General features: G+C 41.0%; 1 protein-coding gene across 3 annotated transcripts in view; it reads right to left on the bottom strand.

The window, feature by feature from the left end:
- Positions 1–13,613, bottom strand: part of FANCD2 (FA complementation group D2) — a 1,694,389-nt gene that overhangs the window by 159,433 nt on the left and 1,521,343 nt on the right. The gene's annotated exons all lie outside the window — the stretch shown is intronic.

The raw sequence follows: 13,613 nt of genomic DNA, 5'->3' as shown, positions 1-13,613 counted from the left end.
GACTTTAGTCTTTGAATGCTTGCACACTGCTTCATTTCCATGTGAAGCACCTAAGCCTTCTCAGAACTGCTCCTGTTCTAAAATGTCTTAATCTCTGGGCAATGCTTGGGCCTGAGTGTAAATCACCTTTAAGTCTGCTCCTGTGTAGAACGATGGATAAAAACACCATACAAAATACAAAATGAGGGGTGCCTTTTATGTATTTGTCCAGTTATTTTGTATAAAAGGGTAAGAAAAGCTTCCAAATAATTTGAACTTTAAACAGATGTTGATTATCTTCTAAAGAAAAGCAGATATCAAACCAATACAAGAGCAAAAGATGTCTAGCTCCCAATCAGGTAGAAAAGAAGGGTGCTTCATTTATACTCATTTTTAGATTTTACTCATACAGCCTCGCCTGCATATCACTTAATCTTGTCCCTTGACCCTGAAATTCCTCCACATGATCATTGGTCGATAATACAAATGCAGACAACCAGACTTCCAAATCTGTAACAGAAAACAACTGAGAAACAAAGCCATGTTCGATTAGGACAAACTGTACAGGGGACCTGACAGCATGCCTCTTGCTTATCAATGAAAGGCCCAAGATCTGAAAATCATAATTTAATTCTGTTCCAAAAACCTGTCAACCATCATGGATATAATGCTCTGTTAACAAAAAGGGATAAAAGCTCTGACTACGGTCCAGGCAATGTGGATTTGATTACTGGCTCAGCTGTCTGCTGCAGCAGGCATGGTAAGATAAGCATGTCCATCTTGGGAAGACTACCCTCTTGCAGTCTGAATCCCAAAACAGCCTAAAAATTGGCTTCATGCCAGATGAATGTAGGACAGCAACAGCTATTCCCTTGTACAAAGGTGTGGCTCCAATGGACTCTGGTAATTATAGACCCATAAGCCTGATCAGTCTTATTCGTAAGGCAATGGAAAGGATCATTATGGAATTAAAATATAAGGATATAGGTAACGTACAGACTTTTGACTTAACACAGTTTGGAATTGTCAGGGGCAAGTCTTGCCTACGTAACCTGTCTGACTTCTTTGAAAAAGTTATTTTGGCAATGTACGAGACCAAAACTGTGCATGTGACGTATCTATACCTCACTAAGGCATTTGAAAGCATCTCACCTTGGGTAGTGCAGATAAACTCGCCCAGCTAAATGTCAATCTCTATAACTCACTGGGTAGTGAACTGGCTAACAAATACAACCCAAGAAGTTAGGATGGGTGGCTATACCTCCTTCAAAAGACCTGCCATTAGCAGTGTATCCCAGGATTCAGTTCATGGACCACTCCTATTTGGCATTTACTTCTCAGAGGTCAAATCTAATGTTAAGGGTTTGTGGCTAACGAAGTTTGCAAATGACTGTAAACTTGGTACCATCATAAACCCCCCCCACAGGACACAAAAATCTTTCAATAGGGCCTGTCCCAAAGATTTATCCTTTAGCAAGTATGACTCCCCTTGTAAGTAACACATTGACTACACACCCTTGAAAACTGATTCTGTAAATTAGGGATCTGGGAACCTATACAGACAATGAACTGCCCTTTCACCATGTATCCACTATTGTAAGGAAGGCCTTTTCCATTGCACACCTTGTATATACAGGTATTGCATCTGGAACCATGGATATAATTGTTGCACTGTACTCAGCACTTATTAGGCTAATCACTGAGTATAATGTCTGCTTCAGTATTTATCTGTCCAAATAATTGTCACAACTGAAAAGCCCACAACACTTTCTCAACAAAAATACCAAGGGCCTAAATCATAAAAACTAAGCAGACAGCCTCAAAGCTTTGTCCCTCTTTTAAGTATCATAAAAGCTACTTAGAGGAGACTTCTGCCTTGCGTGTGTACAGAGATTCAGTAGACCCTACTCTACTAGACCTATTACACATTTGCAAGTTCATTAGTGTCATAAATGCCCTCTTAGAGGATCTCAGTCTTTTTTTGCAAAACAAATGGAACATGGTAAAAGGACAGGTTTGTAACACAGAGAACACCGGTTCTATGGAACTGTCTTCCATTCCACATAAAGCAAAGTACTTCTCTTACTCTCTTCAAGTGAAATTAAGATGAATGGATTTGTAACCACAAATTTACCCCTGGTTTAGCACCCCTGTCATCCATGGACAGTGGAAACATGCAGATGTTCAAACACATCCTTGTTCGGCCATCTCTGGGTTATTTGTATGCAAAATATAAGGGATAAAAACTACCATGGGAATGTAAGGCTAGGCATCTTAAGATACTCGCATCAATAGTCTAGTAATCACCTATGATCCTATGAATGAGGGCTCCTGCCACCGAATGCTCACTCTCCTGTGCTGGGAATAGCCAGCATTGAAGAATGACTGGGCTCAAGTATGAAAAGGGAAGGCTTGCTGGTCTGCAGTTGCGGGTACATAAAGAGCTTAAAAAAAAACATTACCATGGAGACATATTTTACTTTGTCAACCCACAAAATACTGCTGGGTGTACAAATGGAGCATCTGGCCAAAGGTACAAACAAATACTACATAGCAAAAAGACCAACGCTTCAACCATAGGCAAAGAAATCTCAGTCCATGTGGGAAAGACAAATAGGGAACTTAGATTCCGTATTCGTGAGCATTTATTGCACATCAGAAAAGGCACACCCACCATTGCTTTAGCTAAGCATGTACTCCAGAATGGACAGTCACACTCTTTCAAGTTTCAAATAGTAGAACAGATTTTACCAAATGAAAAGGGTGGTGACTTGAGAAATAATACAGAGACCTCTGAAACTAGATGGATAATTAGGTTGAGGGCTGATAGAGGCAGAGGTCTAAATGAAAGGATACCTATGAAGTCCATTTTAAAGAATAGGCCTCTTTTTAAATGAAATATTAAAATGAACACGTTATTAATATATTTTTATGATGAGATGTTTGTATATATGTTTTTTATTATGTATCTACCTTGATCATTTTAAGTTTTTATTATGATACTTAAATTAATGTTTAATAGATGTATTTAGCAAGGAATGTTTACAATGCATAGCCAGTATATAAATTATATGAGCTTTTAAATTGAATAATTTTTCACTTTTAATTGGTCAATTGAAGATAACTGTTATGCATATTTATTTGATTACCACAGTAACATTCTTTAATGGTCTGATGAAGTGGTGTGATACAACCATGAAAGCGCTAACCGTGTTTTATCTGAGTATTGTGGAAGAAGATTAAAGCTGTTTTTATTCCATTTGGATGGACTGAGATTTCTTTGCCTATGGTTGAAGCATTGGTCTTTTTGCTGTGTAATATTTTACTTTATGTTTGTAGATAAACTATGGAATACAATTCTTACGGACACACAACAAACCTTAATCAATTTCAACATGCACTAAAAATATTCAGAAATACCAGATGTTCTTTCATGTCACATATTCCTATTCTTTTAAACAAAGCAGCTGACTGCACAACATGCAAATCAATCTACACTTCCAAACTAAGAAAACGTAACACTTGTCTGGTAATTCTACTATTCCCCCAAACCTGCTGTCTTTTTTGTCATCTTACCCAAACCACAGCATAATACCACAAATTCTTCCCAGCTACTCTGTTAAATATTCTCATTCACAGTCACTCACCCTTCTTCATAAGTGCCTATACTATACTCACTTAAATCACCCCATATCCTTTCCCTCACTTTGTAACTTTAAATCTTTTTTCAGCTTCATGTACACATAATGTTTGGAACTCTAGAAACTTAAATCTTTACTTAAAAGTTTTCTATTACAACTCAGCTCAACTAGCTGCATTACAACAATCAATCAATATCTGTTCCTGTATCTTTCTAATACATGTTAGGTGATTTGCTTCTCCTTCTTGCTTCTTCTCCTGTAAACCAAATGTGCTTACACAACCTACCCAATTTGGACATACAGTCATTTACAGGCCAGAAGTGTCAACGATTTCTTGCGCGATGCAAAATACTACACATCATGAATACTTGTCTAAGTACTGCATTATATTTATGAGCTTATGCCACTGTTACATGTATATACAGGCCAGAACTCAACTGTTAGCTTCCTCCTTTTACTAGTCAAAATGTTATATTTCCGTCACATAGTTATCAGAATGGATTTTTTTATCTAAGTTTCCTACTTGCATATCTCAAGAGTTTCAATTTGTAACTTAACCCAACTGCAGTATTTCAATAATTTGTATGTTATGTAATCATATGTATTTTCTGCGGAGCTTTTATCCCCAGGCCTCTGCTGAAAAGTGGCTATGCTTATTCAGACTTTCCTGGAAAACAAATGTAAAATAAATGTCGCCTAAAAATCCACTGCTGGACCACCTTCTCTTTAAAGAGTTGGGAAGAATACCGTCTCATATTATAAAGGGAATTACATATTCACACCCCCAAACAATGTCAAAGATGTCTTTGCTCCAGTAATGGAACTGCCTATGCTCAGAGAAAGGAAGTGTATTACTGAGGTGTTTAGGAATTTTCTGCTTTTCTGATACTAACTGCAACACAATGGATGTGGCTACCCTTTAACAAGAAAATATTTCTGAATTGCTTTATGTGGTGAAAAACAAAACACTCTCTGATGCTATCAATGTGGTCCTAACTACTTCTTTGCATATGGAAGCCACTGGAGGAACCACCCTGAGTTGAAGGTCTGAAAATTCAAAGCATTTTAGGAGCTTGCTCTGGGTTTTGCCCTATGTGACATTGTAGAAACTCTTTGACATCCCTCAAATTACCTACACAGGTCATCAAAATTCTGATACTCTAATAATAAAACTTGGTACAGGTTATTAGGCAGGTAGCCAATGCAAGACGCAGCCATATCATCATCATATGAATTATGTATGCTGAAACCTTTCTTTGTGTATTTACAGCTGGGAAATATTTTCAATTCTCTCCCAATCTGACTATTTCTCTAATGTTCCTGCGCTTGGGAATGCATGCTCACTCTGTTAGCACATTCTGCAACACCAAACACCTCAGCAGGACAGTGAAACCAATCCCAATGCCCGCCACATCACCTCAATCTCTCAGTAAGCACAATCCTGCAAAATCAAGAAAACAATAGTGGAAACCTACACTTTATGATAATATATAATTACATAGTCACCCAAGGAACTCAAACAGTAGCTGCTGTATAGAGGGGCAGTTCAGACCTAAAGGCTCAACATAAGAGGGGTAAGGACCCACAGAGCAGGGTCCCCTCACAGTATGATATATAAAGTAAGAATGTACCTTTTATAATAATGGGGACTCACTTAGTAGATGTAAGGCTGAGAAAATCCAATGCAATAGGAACTCAGAGACAACCAAAGACTTAAATGGTAGAATCCTAAATCACCAAAGGGGGCCTGACTTCTGTAATCGTAGCCCTAGTGCTTAAAGAAAATACAGACCACCTACCAAGAGACCCTAGCAAAAATGTTCATAATGGAGCCATTTCTGAAGCAAACAATGGATTGCAGTCAGCCCTGGGGTAGAATGGCCTATTACAGCAACATTTTCAATCTAGTGCTGTGCCACCTGATGACAAAAGGTAATGCAGCTGGCAATCCACTTATAGTTTGCCTAGCAACTGCTAGTTCCTCCGCCTCCTCCTCTGGAACAAAGAAAGATGCTGTTCTATCATCCTACACTAATGGTACTCAATTCAGGCAGTACCTTAGCTAGTGATGCATTTCTAAGTCTATGAAAGGCACTTTTTCTTTTTATCAGCTTCAACACAGATAATAATAAGAACAGACTGGTTTAAGGACAATTTCGATGATGCTTTTGGGGTGAGACTATGAAATGGTCACAGAGGACAGCAACACAATTCCTTATAAATAAGGGGCAAAAAGGCAGCCTGCTGATACACAGACAGGATTGTCCTTATGAGCCACTGCTGAACTACTTCAGAAATGGACTTAGGCCACTGATAAGTATGGTTGGACAGGGCAGGAATAGGATAAAGTGGTCAAAAGCCATGTTTCTTAATCTTGGGAGAAGCTTGACCTCTGATGAAGACCAGAAGTTTCAAAGGCCATCATACCACGATTAGGGGTGTATGTGGTAGCAATGTCATGACATCACTAGACTAGCTACTCCCCCTGCAAAGGATTCTGATTCACCCAATGTATTCATGAAGGCTCCTGGCTACATGAACACAACTTCAAATTAGATCCTTCACCCCACCCAGGGCCATAACATTCTCTTGCTGAAGATTTGGGGAGCACCTTAGAAAAGGAATATGTCTGGGGTTCCTAATATAGACTGATTAGGGGCTTCGAGTTTAATGTGAGTGGTAGCTGGCAAGCACAGTCAAAAGCTGTGCAAGGACAGGGTGTTGGGGAGGGAAGTAAGAGCAAATAAGAGACACACTCTGAACTACTGTTAGCAGAGGGATGTTCATCAAGAAAAGTGTCCTCCAACAGATAGACTTCAAAGTCAATTAATTTGCAGGCTCAGACTAGATGATGAAGCCTCTCAATCATAAAATTCATACGCAAGGAAGAAATGGATTATTAAAAAGACAGAAATGAAGATAGTTTAAGAAATTGCTTGAAAAGATGATGTTGGTCCCCAGTTTTGCCTTCTACAAAGTCTGTTATCAGCTAAAAAAGCTGATACATATCCCCTGACTATAAAATAACTGAGCTTCAAATCATAAAGCTACCCTAGCTAAATCAAAAGAATCTGAATAGTATCCACCTGGAGTAGCACAGGATATATGTAAACCAATATGGAGCAACACTTACACTGAGATGAGGTGGAATGCTACCTTATGTCTTTAGTTTACTCTGAAATCTCCACTGGGAGATATGTGATCAGTGTAATCTAAACCACGAACCACCCTCTGAATTGGAGCTGACACTCATCCCTAATGTTGGAAGACTTCTCTGGTTTACACTTGTTTGGAGTTTCTTGTACAGTTAAGGACTCAGAAGCTGCAACCTTCTTAACCAACATGTTTTGATTAAGAACAGATTTTAAAACCAAGAGTGGAATCAGGTGGGTGAGGAGAGCACAAAAGAAAATCTAACACTACTACTAACTTTCTCCGACTGCTGCACCAAGCAGGAGGAGGAGGGGGTAGCATTCTCCTCTATAGCAAACAAGTCAGTCACTGCATTTCCACACTTCCAGAAACACAGGCAGACCTGCATATTTTTTTTGCAAAAATGGTACAGGTGCAAGCCCCAGGCTGGTTCAGGTACGACATAACAGATTGGTTGTCAGAGCAAGATTTGGCTGCCCATTTATAACTCTCTTGCCTCAAAGATTCCCTGAAGCTTCCATTGTTTAACTGAAAACATTTTCCTATTTCCTTTGGACCATGGGGGAGTACAGCTGGATTCCTACACTGCCACCAAAGCATTCATCCTCAGGACCTACAACAAATTTGGCTGCAGCAAAGGGATTCCCACACAAGAGATCAGTGCAGTTTGTTCATTGATCCAAGGCCCAGTAGTAAAACTGGAACTCTAGAAGAACTAAACTCTTGTTGACTCATTGGAACATGTACATACATAGGCATATGAAAGGATTTATGAATATCATAACTGTCAGCAAGTCAAGGGTTGGTCTGACTTTAGACCTTCTGTGCACTCTCATTCAATAGATGAAAGCCTGGAATTTCTGGCCATCACTGAAAGTGGAGAAACCAAGCAGTTAAGTTTGATGTCTGGGTGAGGCTTGCCAGATGGATGAGAAATTAAATCTGGAAGAGGGTCCAGCACCCAGTGAGAATGCTCCAAGTGAAGGCATAGAAAGGAAAACCATATCGGTCAAGGCCAAAATGGGAGAGGAGGATCATCTTTGCCTTGCACCAGGTCACTTCATGCAGAAACTTGGTTATAAGGAGAGTCAGTGGATAAGCATACAGGAGACATATGGGGCAAGTGTGGACTAGAGTGTTCCTTAGTCTCTCTTCCACCTGGGGAATCAAAGCAAAGTAGTTGCTGCATTTTGTGTTGGATGAGGTTGCAAACAGACTGCAGCAAGGCTAACCTCAGTGGCAGAAAATCTTGGAAGGCCACCAACTGATTGAGGGACCACTTGTGTGCCAGAAGAATGGACCTGCTAAACTTCTCTGTTAACACACTGGACTTCCCCAGGATATGCGTTGCAATGAGAAAATGAGAAGACATCGCCCATTCTCAAACCTTCATGGCCTCCTGTCGTAATAGATAAGAGTGGGTTCCTCTTGGTTTGTTGATGCACCAGACCACTGACGTTGTCAGTCTGAAATGTAATCACACCCCTGGGGAGGGAGTCCTGGAAGGCCTGCAACATTAGGAGGACTGCCCTCATCTCCAGAATATTCAGGTGTAGACTGGCTTCTGTCAAAGTTCACATCCCCTGGACAGTCTTACCTCTCAAAATGCTCTTCCCTATTCCAGAAGGGAAGCATCTGTGGTTATCGTGGCTACTGAGGAAGGGACAAAAAAGGGACAACCTGGAGAGACTCGAGGAAAACTTAGCCACCAATGAACATGTTGTCTGCAGATCCCTGTGATGCTGACTGGAAGTGCAAAGGATGGTGTAGACTAGACCACTGTTATGACAGGGTCAACTGCAACACCTTCATGTGAAATATGATCTGAGGAAGAAGAGAGATGGATGCTGTCATACATCCCAAAAGATGTGGGATGGAGCTTGCTATGGGGGTTTCTGGTGAGAGAGATCTAGCAGGCTTGCTGATATAGAGTGGCCAATATGGATTCCGGGAGTGTGGCTATCTGTAATTTGGTGTCCAAGTGACATCCTATGAATTCTATCATCTAGACAAGTGTCAGTTTGGACTTTTTCAGGTTGACCATGATCCCTAGGTGAAAGTGCAACTGAAACAAGGATCCCTTGTGGTAATGCTTATGAGCCAGTCATCTAGACACGGGAATAACTAGAACCTCTGCAGTCTGAGATGTGCTGTAACCACTGTCTTGCATTTGGTGAACACCTGGGGTGCTATAGTTAAGACTAAAAGGCAGTATCCTGAGCTTAAAGTGACTGGCTTGCAGCTGAAAGTGAAGGTACCTCCTGGACTACCTGGTTATTTTTAGATGATAGTAGGTGCCTTGTAGGTCTACTGAGCACATCAAGTCACAGAAGGGGCAAAATGGACTGAACTGTGATGATCTAGAAAGCGGTCTGTTTTACAAATTGGTTTAGATGGCTGATGTTTAAAATTGGCGTGAGGTCCCTGTTTTTCTTTGGAATCAAAAAGAACCTCAGGTAGACTCAGGACTCTTGCTGGTCTGGGACCTCCAGGATGACTTGTTTGTCTAACAGTTTTGCAATTTATTGAGCTGTGGTCTTCCCCTGTGGAGGTGGAATATCAGCAAGCTTTTTTGTGGAATTTGAGGAGGGCAAAGTAAAGGGAATGACGCCTCTGAATACTACTCTCTGTGCCCATGACTCAGAAGTGATAAACAAAAACAAAACAAAAAAAAAAAAAAAAAAAAAAAGCAAATACTCTAAAAAGATAAGGAAAAACCCAAAGACTTGGCGTATCTGCTACAAAACTTGAACGTTACACACTGCACTAAGCCTTGGAGACCACATCATGCTGAAGCAAGGGGAAAACATGATCTGGGGAACTGTCAAGAGGGGGAGATTATGGACAGGGGGAGGAGCCTGAGCCTTGGATTCAAAAGTCGAATCTTGTCGGCTTTGGATCCAATACATCCAACAGCTGAGATGGATGGAAAAGACAACATCTAATCAGGCATTTACCTATCCTATTCAAAGTTTTAGACTCTTAGGTGGTAAGGTGTACAAGTGTCATGCTACACCAAAGGGATCCCACAACAGTATACTGTAAGATGCCTGGTTAGGATCTCCCACCACTCAGACAAAGGTTAATAGAAGGTAACTGTCTTCTTGGAATCAGAAGGAACAATATTTAAATGTTCAATGTTGCATACATGGTAACCATGATCACAGGTTCCATGGGACAGATGACTCAGGGCTCCTCCTTATGCATTCCTTGTATATCCAATGACACGTTTCTGGAGGGCAGAAGGAATGGGGCAGCAGATCAGGTCAAAATGGCTTCAGAAGCCTTAGGGTTTCTTCAAAGAAGGAATAATTTAGTGCATAGGTATAGTTATCATGCATATTTGTCTCAAACAAAGGGATCTGCTGGCCCTCTGAGTCCCTTTTACAAAATGCAGTGGGTAAGAATAACTTGTTCCTTTTGTCATTTTCAACTTGAGCATGTTATTTGAGGCTGACAAGAGTCGGTCCATATGTGTAAAAGGTGCTCATTGGGTGCTGGTTGATGAGGTGCTGGTGCAGAAAAAAATATTTTCTAGAAATGGTCCAGTGAGTGAGGAAATCCCGCAATGGTCCTGACACTAGCATCATTAGGGGTGCACTCTTGCATCCATGAAACCACCCGTAGACATCAAGCTATCTGATGTCAAAAGCATGATCTACAAAGCCCTGTCAGACCTTGCTTACTGTGTGAACTAACCCTGTTGGACAAGGTGGAGGGAAGGCTGAAGAGAAGAGTCTTTGGACCTGACTGCTACTACTGAGCTCCTGACAGACTTGAACGAATCCTGTACAAAAGCAGGCAGAAATGATAGTATTCTGTCTGTTTGATTGGGGAGACAGGTGATGTTTATATTAGGGGCAATACATTTCTGAAGCAGTCTGCTTGAAGTGCACAGTCCCATATGGACTGTGTGTGTTAAACAAGAAAATTTAAATGATACAGGAAGAGGCCTTCATTACTTGACAATAAATGGGGACTATGAGGTAATCCCAGGCAGAGGGCTAACCTCCAGGAGGGTGTGACCAATATCTGCTCTCAGTTTCTTTCACTTTTTGATGATACTACCGCATATGTCCGGAACTGTGTGAAAAGGTTTTTCACCCAGTCCCTCTTTTAGGGATATTCAAATGCCGCTACCTGCTGCCTTCTGAGTAGCAAGGTAAATCAAGGGATACTCTCTTCTATGCCTTCAGGTGGACTGTTTGAACTTTCTATGCTTCAAGTCATATTTCTCTATCAAACAGTACAGAAAATGCAGTTGTTTGTCTTGGCTCCTCACTTGGCAGCCAAACAAGCACATCAATGTTTTATCTGTTTTAGGCACTGAATATCTGATGCATTCCATAATAAACATTATGACTGGGGCTCAAAACTTTGCAAGAAGAAGCAAATAACTGTTAGGCTTACAGACCATGTAGACTTTACTTGTGTATCATTGTGATATCACAATATAAGGAGCACAAACCACCAAATGTGGAAGCTTCAAGAAAAATAGCCAAACTGAAAAAGAAAAGAGGGGGACCCCAACTGCAGACTCAATAAGGGAAGTCCCATATATCAGAGCATGTCTCTTTGCACTGTCCAGTACTACAAACTGAGGATGAGGTGAACAACAAAGGACATCAACCCTCCTGACTTGGAAGCACAAGAACACTCTGGCACAATTTCATGAAGACAAATGGAAACAGATATAAAAGCAATGGAAGACTGTCTGGCCTTCCAACAGTAACAACACAGAGATACAAACATGAATCTTTCAGAGACGGCATGTATTTTGGACTAAAAAATCTGAAATGACCACTTCCTCAGTGAGTCAGAGAGAGCAGGTGCAAAAAAAGGGCTTGGGAATGAGGCTGAAAAGGCACACCTTATGGCAGAAACTATTGATCTGCCCACTAGTCCTACACCTGATGAAGTGGACCTGACACACAGTTAATGAGGGCTAGACTGTCTTGATAAGGAATCAAGTAATAGGCGAAGCAAACCTGAGAGGAACACACATTGAGTCAGATATACAGGACTGATACAATCACTAGCAGGGCCCAAAGCAGAACAGAAGCAGGAGCCACCTGGGTTACCAGAAGTAAGACTAATGGGAGTGGGAAAATTCAAAGATTTATCTTATGCTGATAAACAGAGACTGGATCAAGCTCACTCCAAAGGCAAAAAAAACAAAAAGAAAATAGGGGTAGAAGCCTTCAGCACTTAAACCAGAACAAAATCTAAGCAGTTCAGAATGCCTTGAAGAACCATACTCCAAAGATGCCTGAAAAAGATATAAATACATATAATATATGTGAAAATAAAAGTTGCATTTATATTTTTCGGGTGTCTTTGGAGAGTGGTTCTTCAAGGCCTTCTGAACTGCTTAGATTTCACTCCAAAGGCAATAATCTGGAACTGAAAGCCATTGGAGTTGTCAAGAGGAACTCCAGATTATGCCTGTTCTCCAGACGTTACGTCCAGGATGGATAAATATCACAACTTGAACACGCTAATCCCTGACACTTTCAGGACTACCAGCAGAAAGCCAACGAAGTCTACAAACAGCAACAAGGTTTGATGGGACATTGAAGGGGCCAGTGATCCTTCTGCAATGGGGGGTTTGTCAAAGAACTGTCAAGGGGAAAGTGGCTTAGAAACAACCTCTCACCACCAGCATACAGTAGGACCTTATGGGCTGCTTCTTCCTTCCTAGAATATTTTATGAACTGGGTAGCTACAGGACATTCATCACTGTAAAGGTGGTGAAGAAAGCTGACATCTTGACTGCTCTCTTTCTTTCAGGTCATATAGGACCTGCAAGAACATTGGGGTGGGGCGAATCCTAGCAGGGAAGGGAAGTTAGTTCCCTAGATCAAGTGCACCCTCTCGAAGGCCAAAGTCAAGACAGGTCTCTAGACCATCTTGGCAGGATCCAAAGACCCTAACACTGATTAGTCTCAAAGGCTCACCCGACTAGGCTCCGAAGCTGAAACTGGTACAGAGCTGTCCAGAGCCAAAACTCTGAAAACTTCAGAGGTGAACCAGACCCCACAGCACCAATACAGACACCCCAGCTCACAGATCCATCAGCAATTATAGGTGTAAGCTTGTTGGTCACAAACCCAGATGTTTTAATCTATCACATAAAGAAAGCTTGGCATTGAGGCTACTCAATGACAGAAATTATATTCACAGCACAAAGGTGGACAAAAAGTGGCACCATGATCATCATGAACATCTCTGCATACGAGTCCATTAACAGATTATTATCAGAAGATACTTGAGATTCCATGAGGTTGGATATTGCTGGTATTGGAACATGGGCCATGGAAAAGAGCATGAGGAGGTGGAACATAGGACAGCCTTCAATATGTGTTGCTGCTAACCGGGACAGCTATAACAACCTCTCCTTTGTTGGCTGCTGCTGGCAGATTTCGACCCTCCATGAGTACTACTGTCTTCCTCTTATCCTGTTCCTTTATTCTCTTCTTTCTTCTCTGACTTTACATTTGATGCCCTGCATAATGGAGACTGTCATTCTAGCCCATTGGTTACTTCTCTATCATTCCTATGCAACACATATTGAAGGCTGCCCCATGTGGTGCCAGTAAATACTATCAAGAGACGTTTTACAAACACTGATGTTCGTCTCTTTGATTTGCTTTGCCAGGATGAGATAAATCATGATACTTATGTTTTTTAAAGCTTGATCAACCAAAGATGGCCCATTTTTTTTAAATACTAAAAATACACAAGGACCGCAACCATCCTCCTTTTATACCCATAGCTGCAGACATTTTTACAAAACGGAGCCTATTTCCATCTTTCTTGAATATTGCCTTAATCCAGTTG

The sequence above is a fragment of the Protopterus annectens genome, chromosome 7.part0, assembly GCF_019279795.1.
Source record: "Protopterus annectens isolate FY-2018-M chromosome 7.part0, PAN1.0, whole genome shotgun sequence".
NCBI classification, from domain to species: Eukaryota; Metazoa; Chordata; order Ceratodontiformes; family Protopteridae; genus Protopterus; species Protopterus annectens.
The sequence above is the reverse complement of the archived record's forward strand: the minus strand, read 5'-3'. Positions and strand labels throughout refer to the sequence as shown.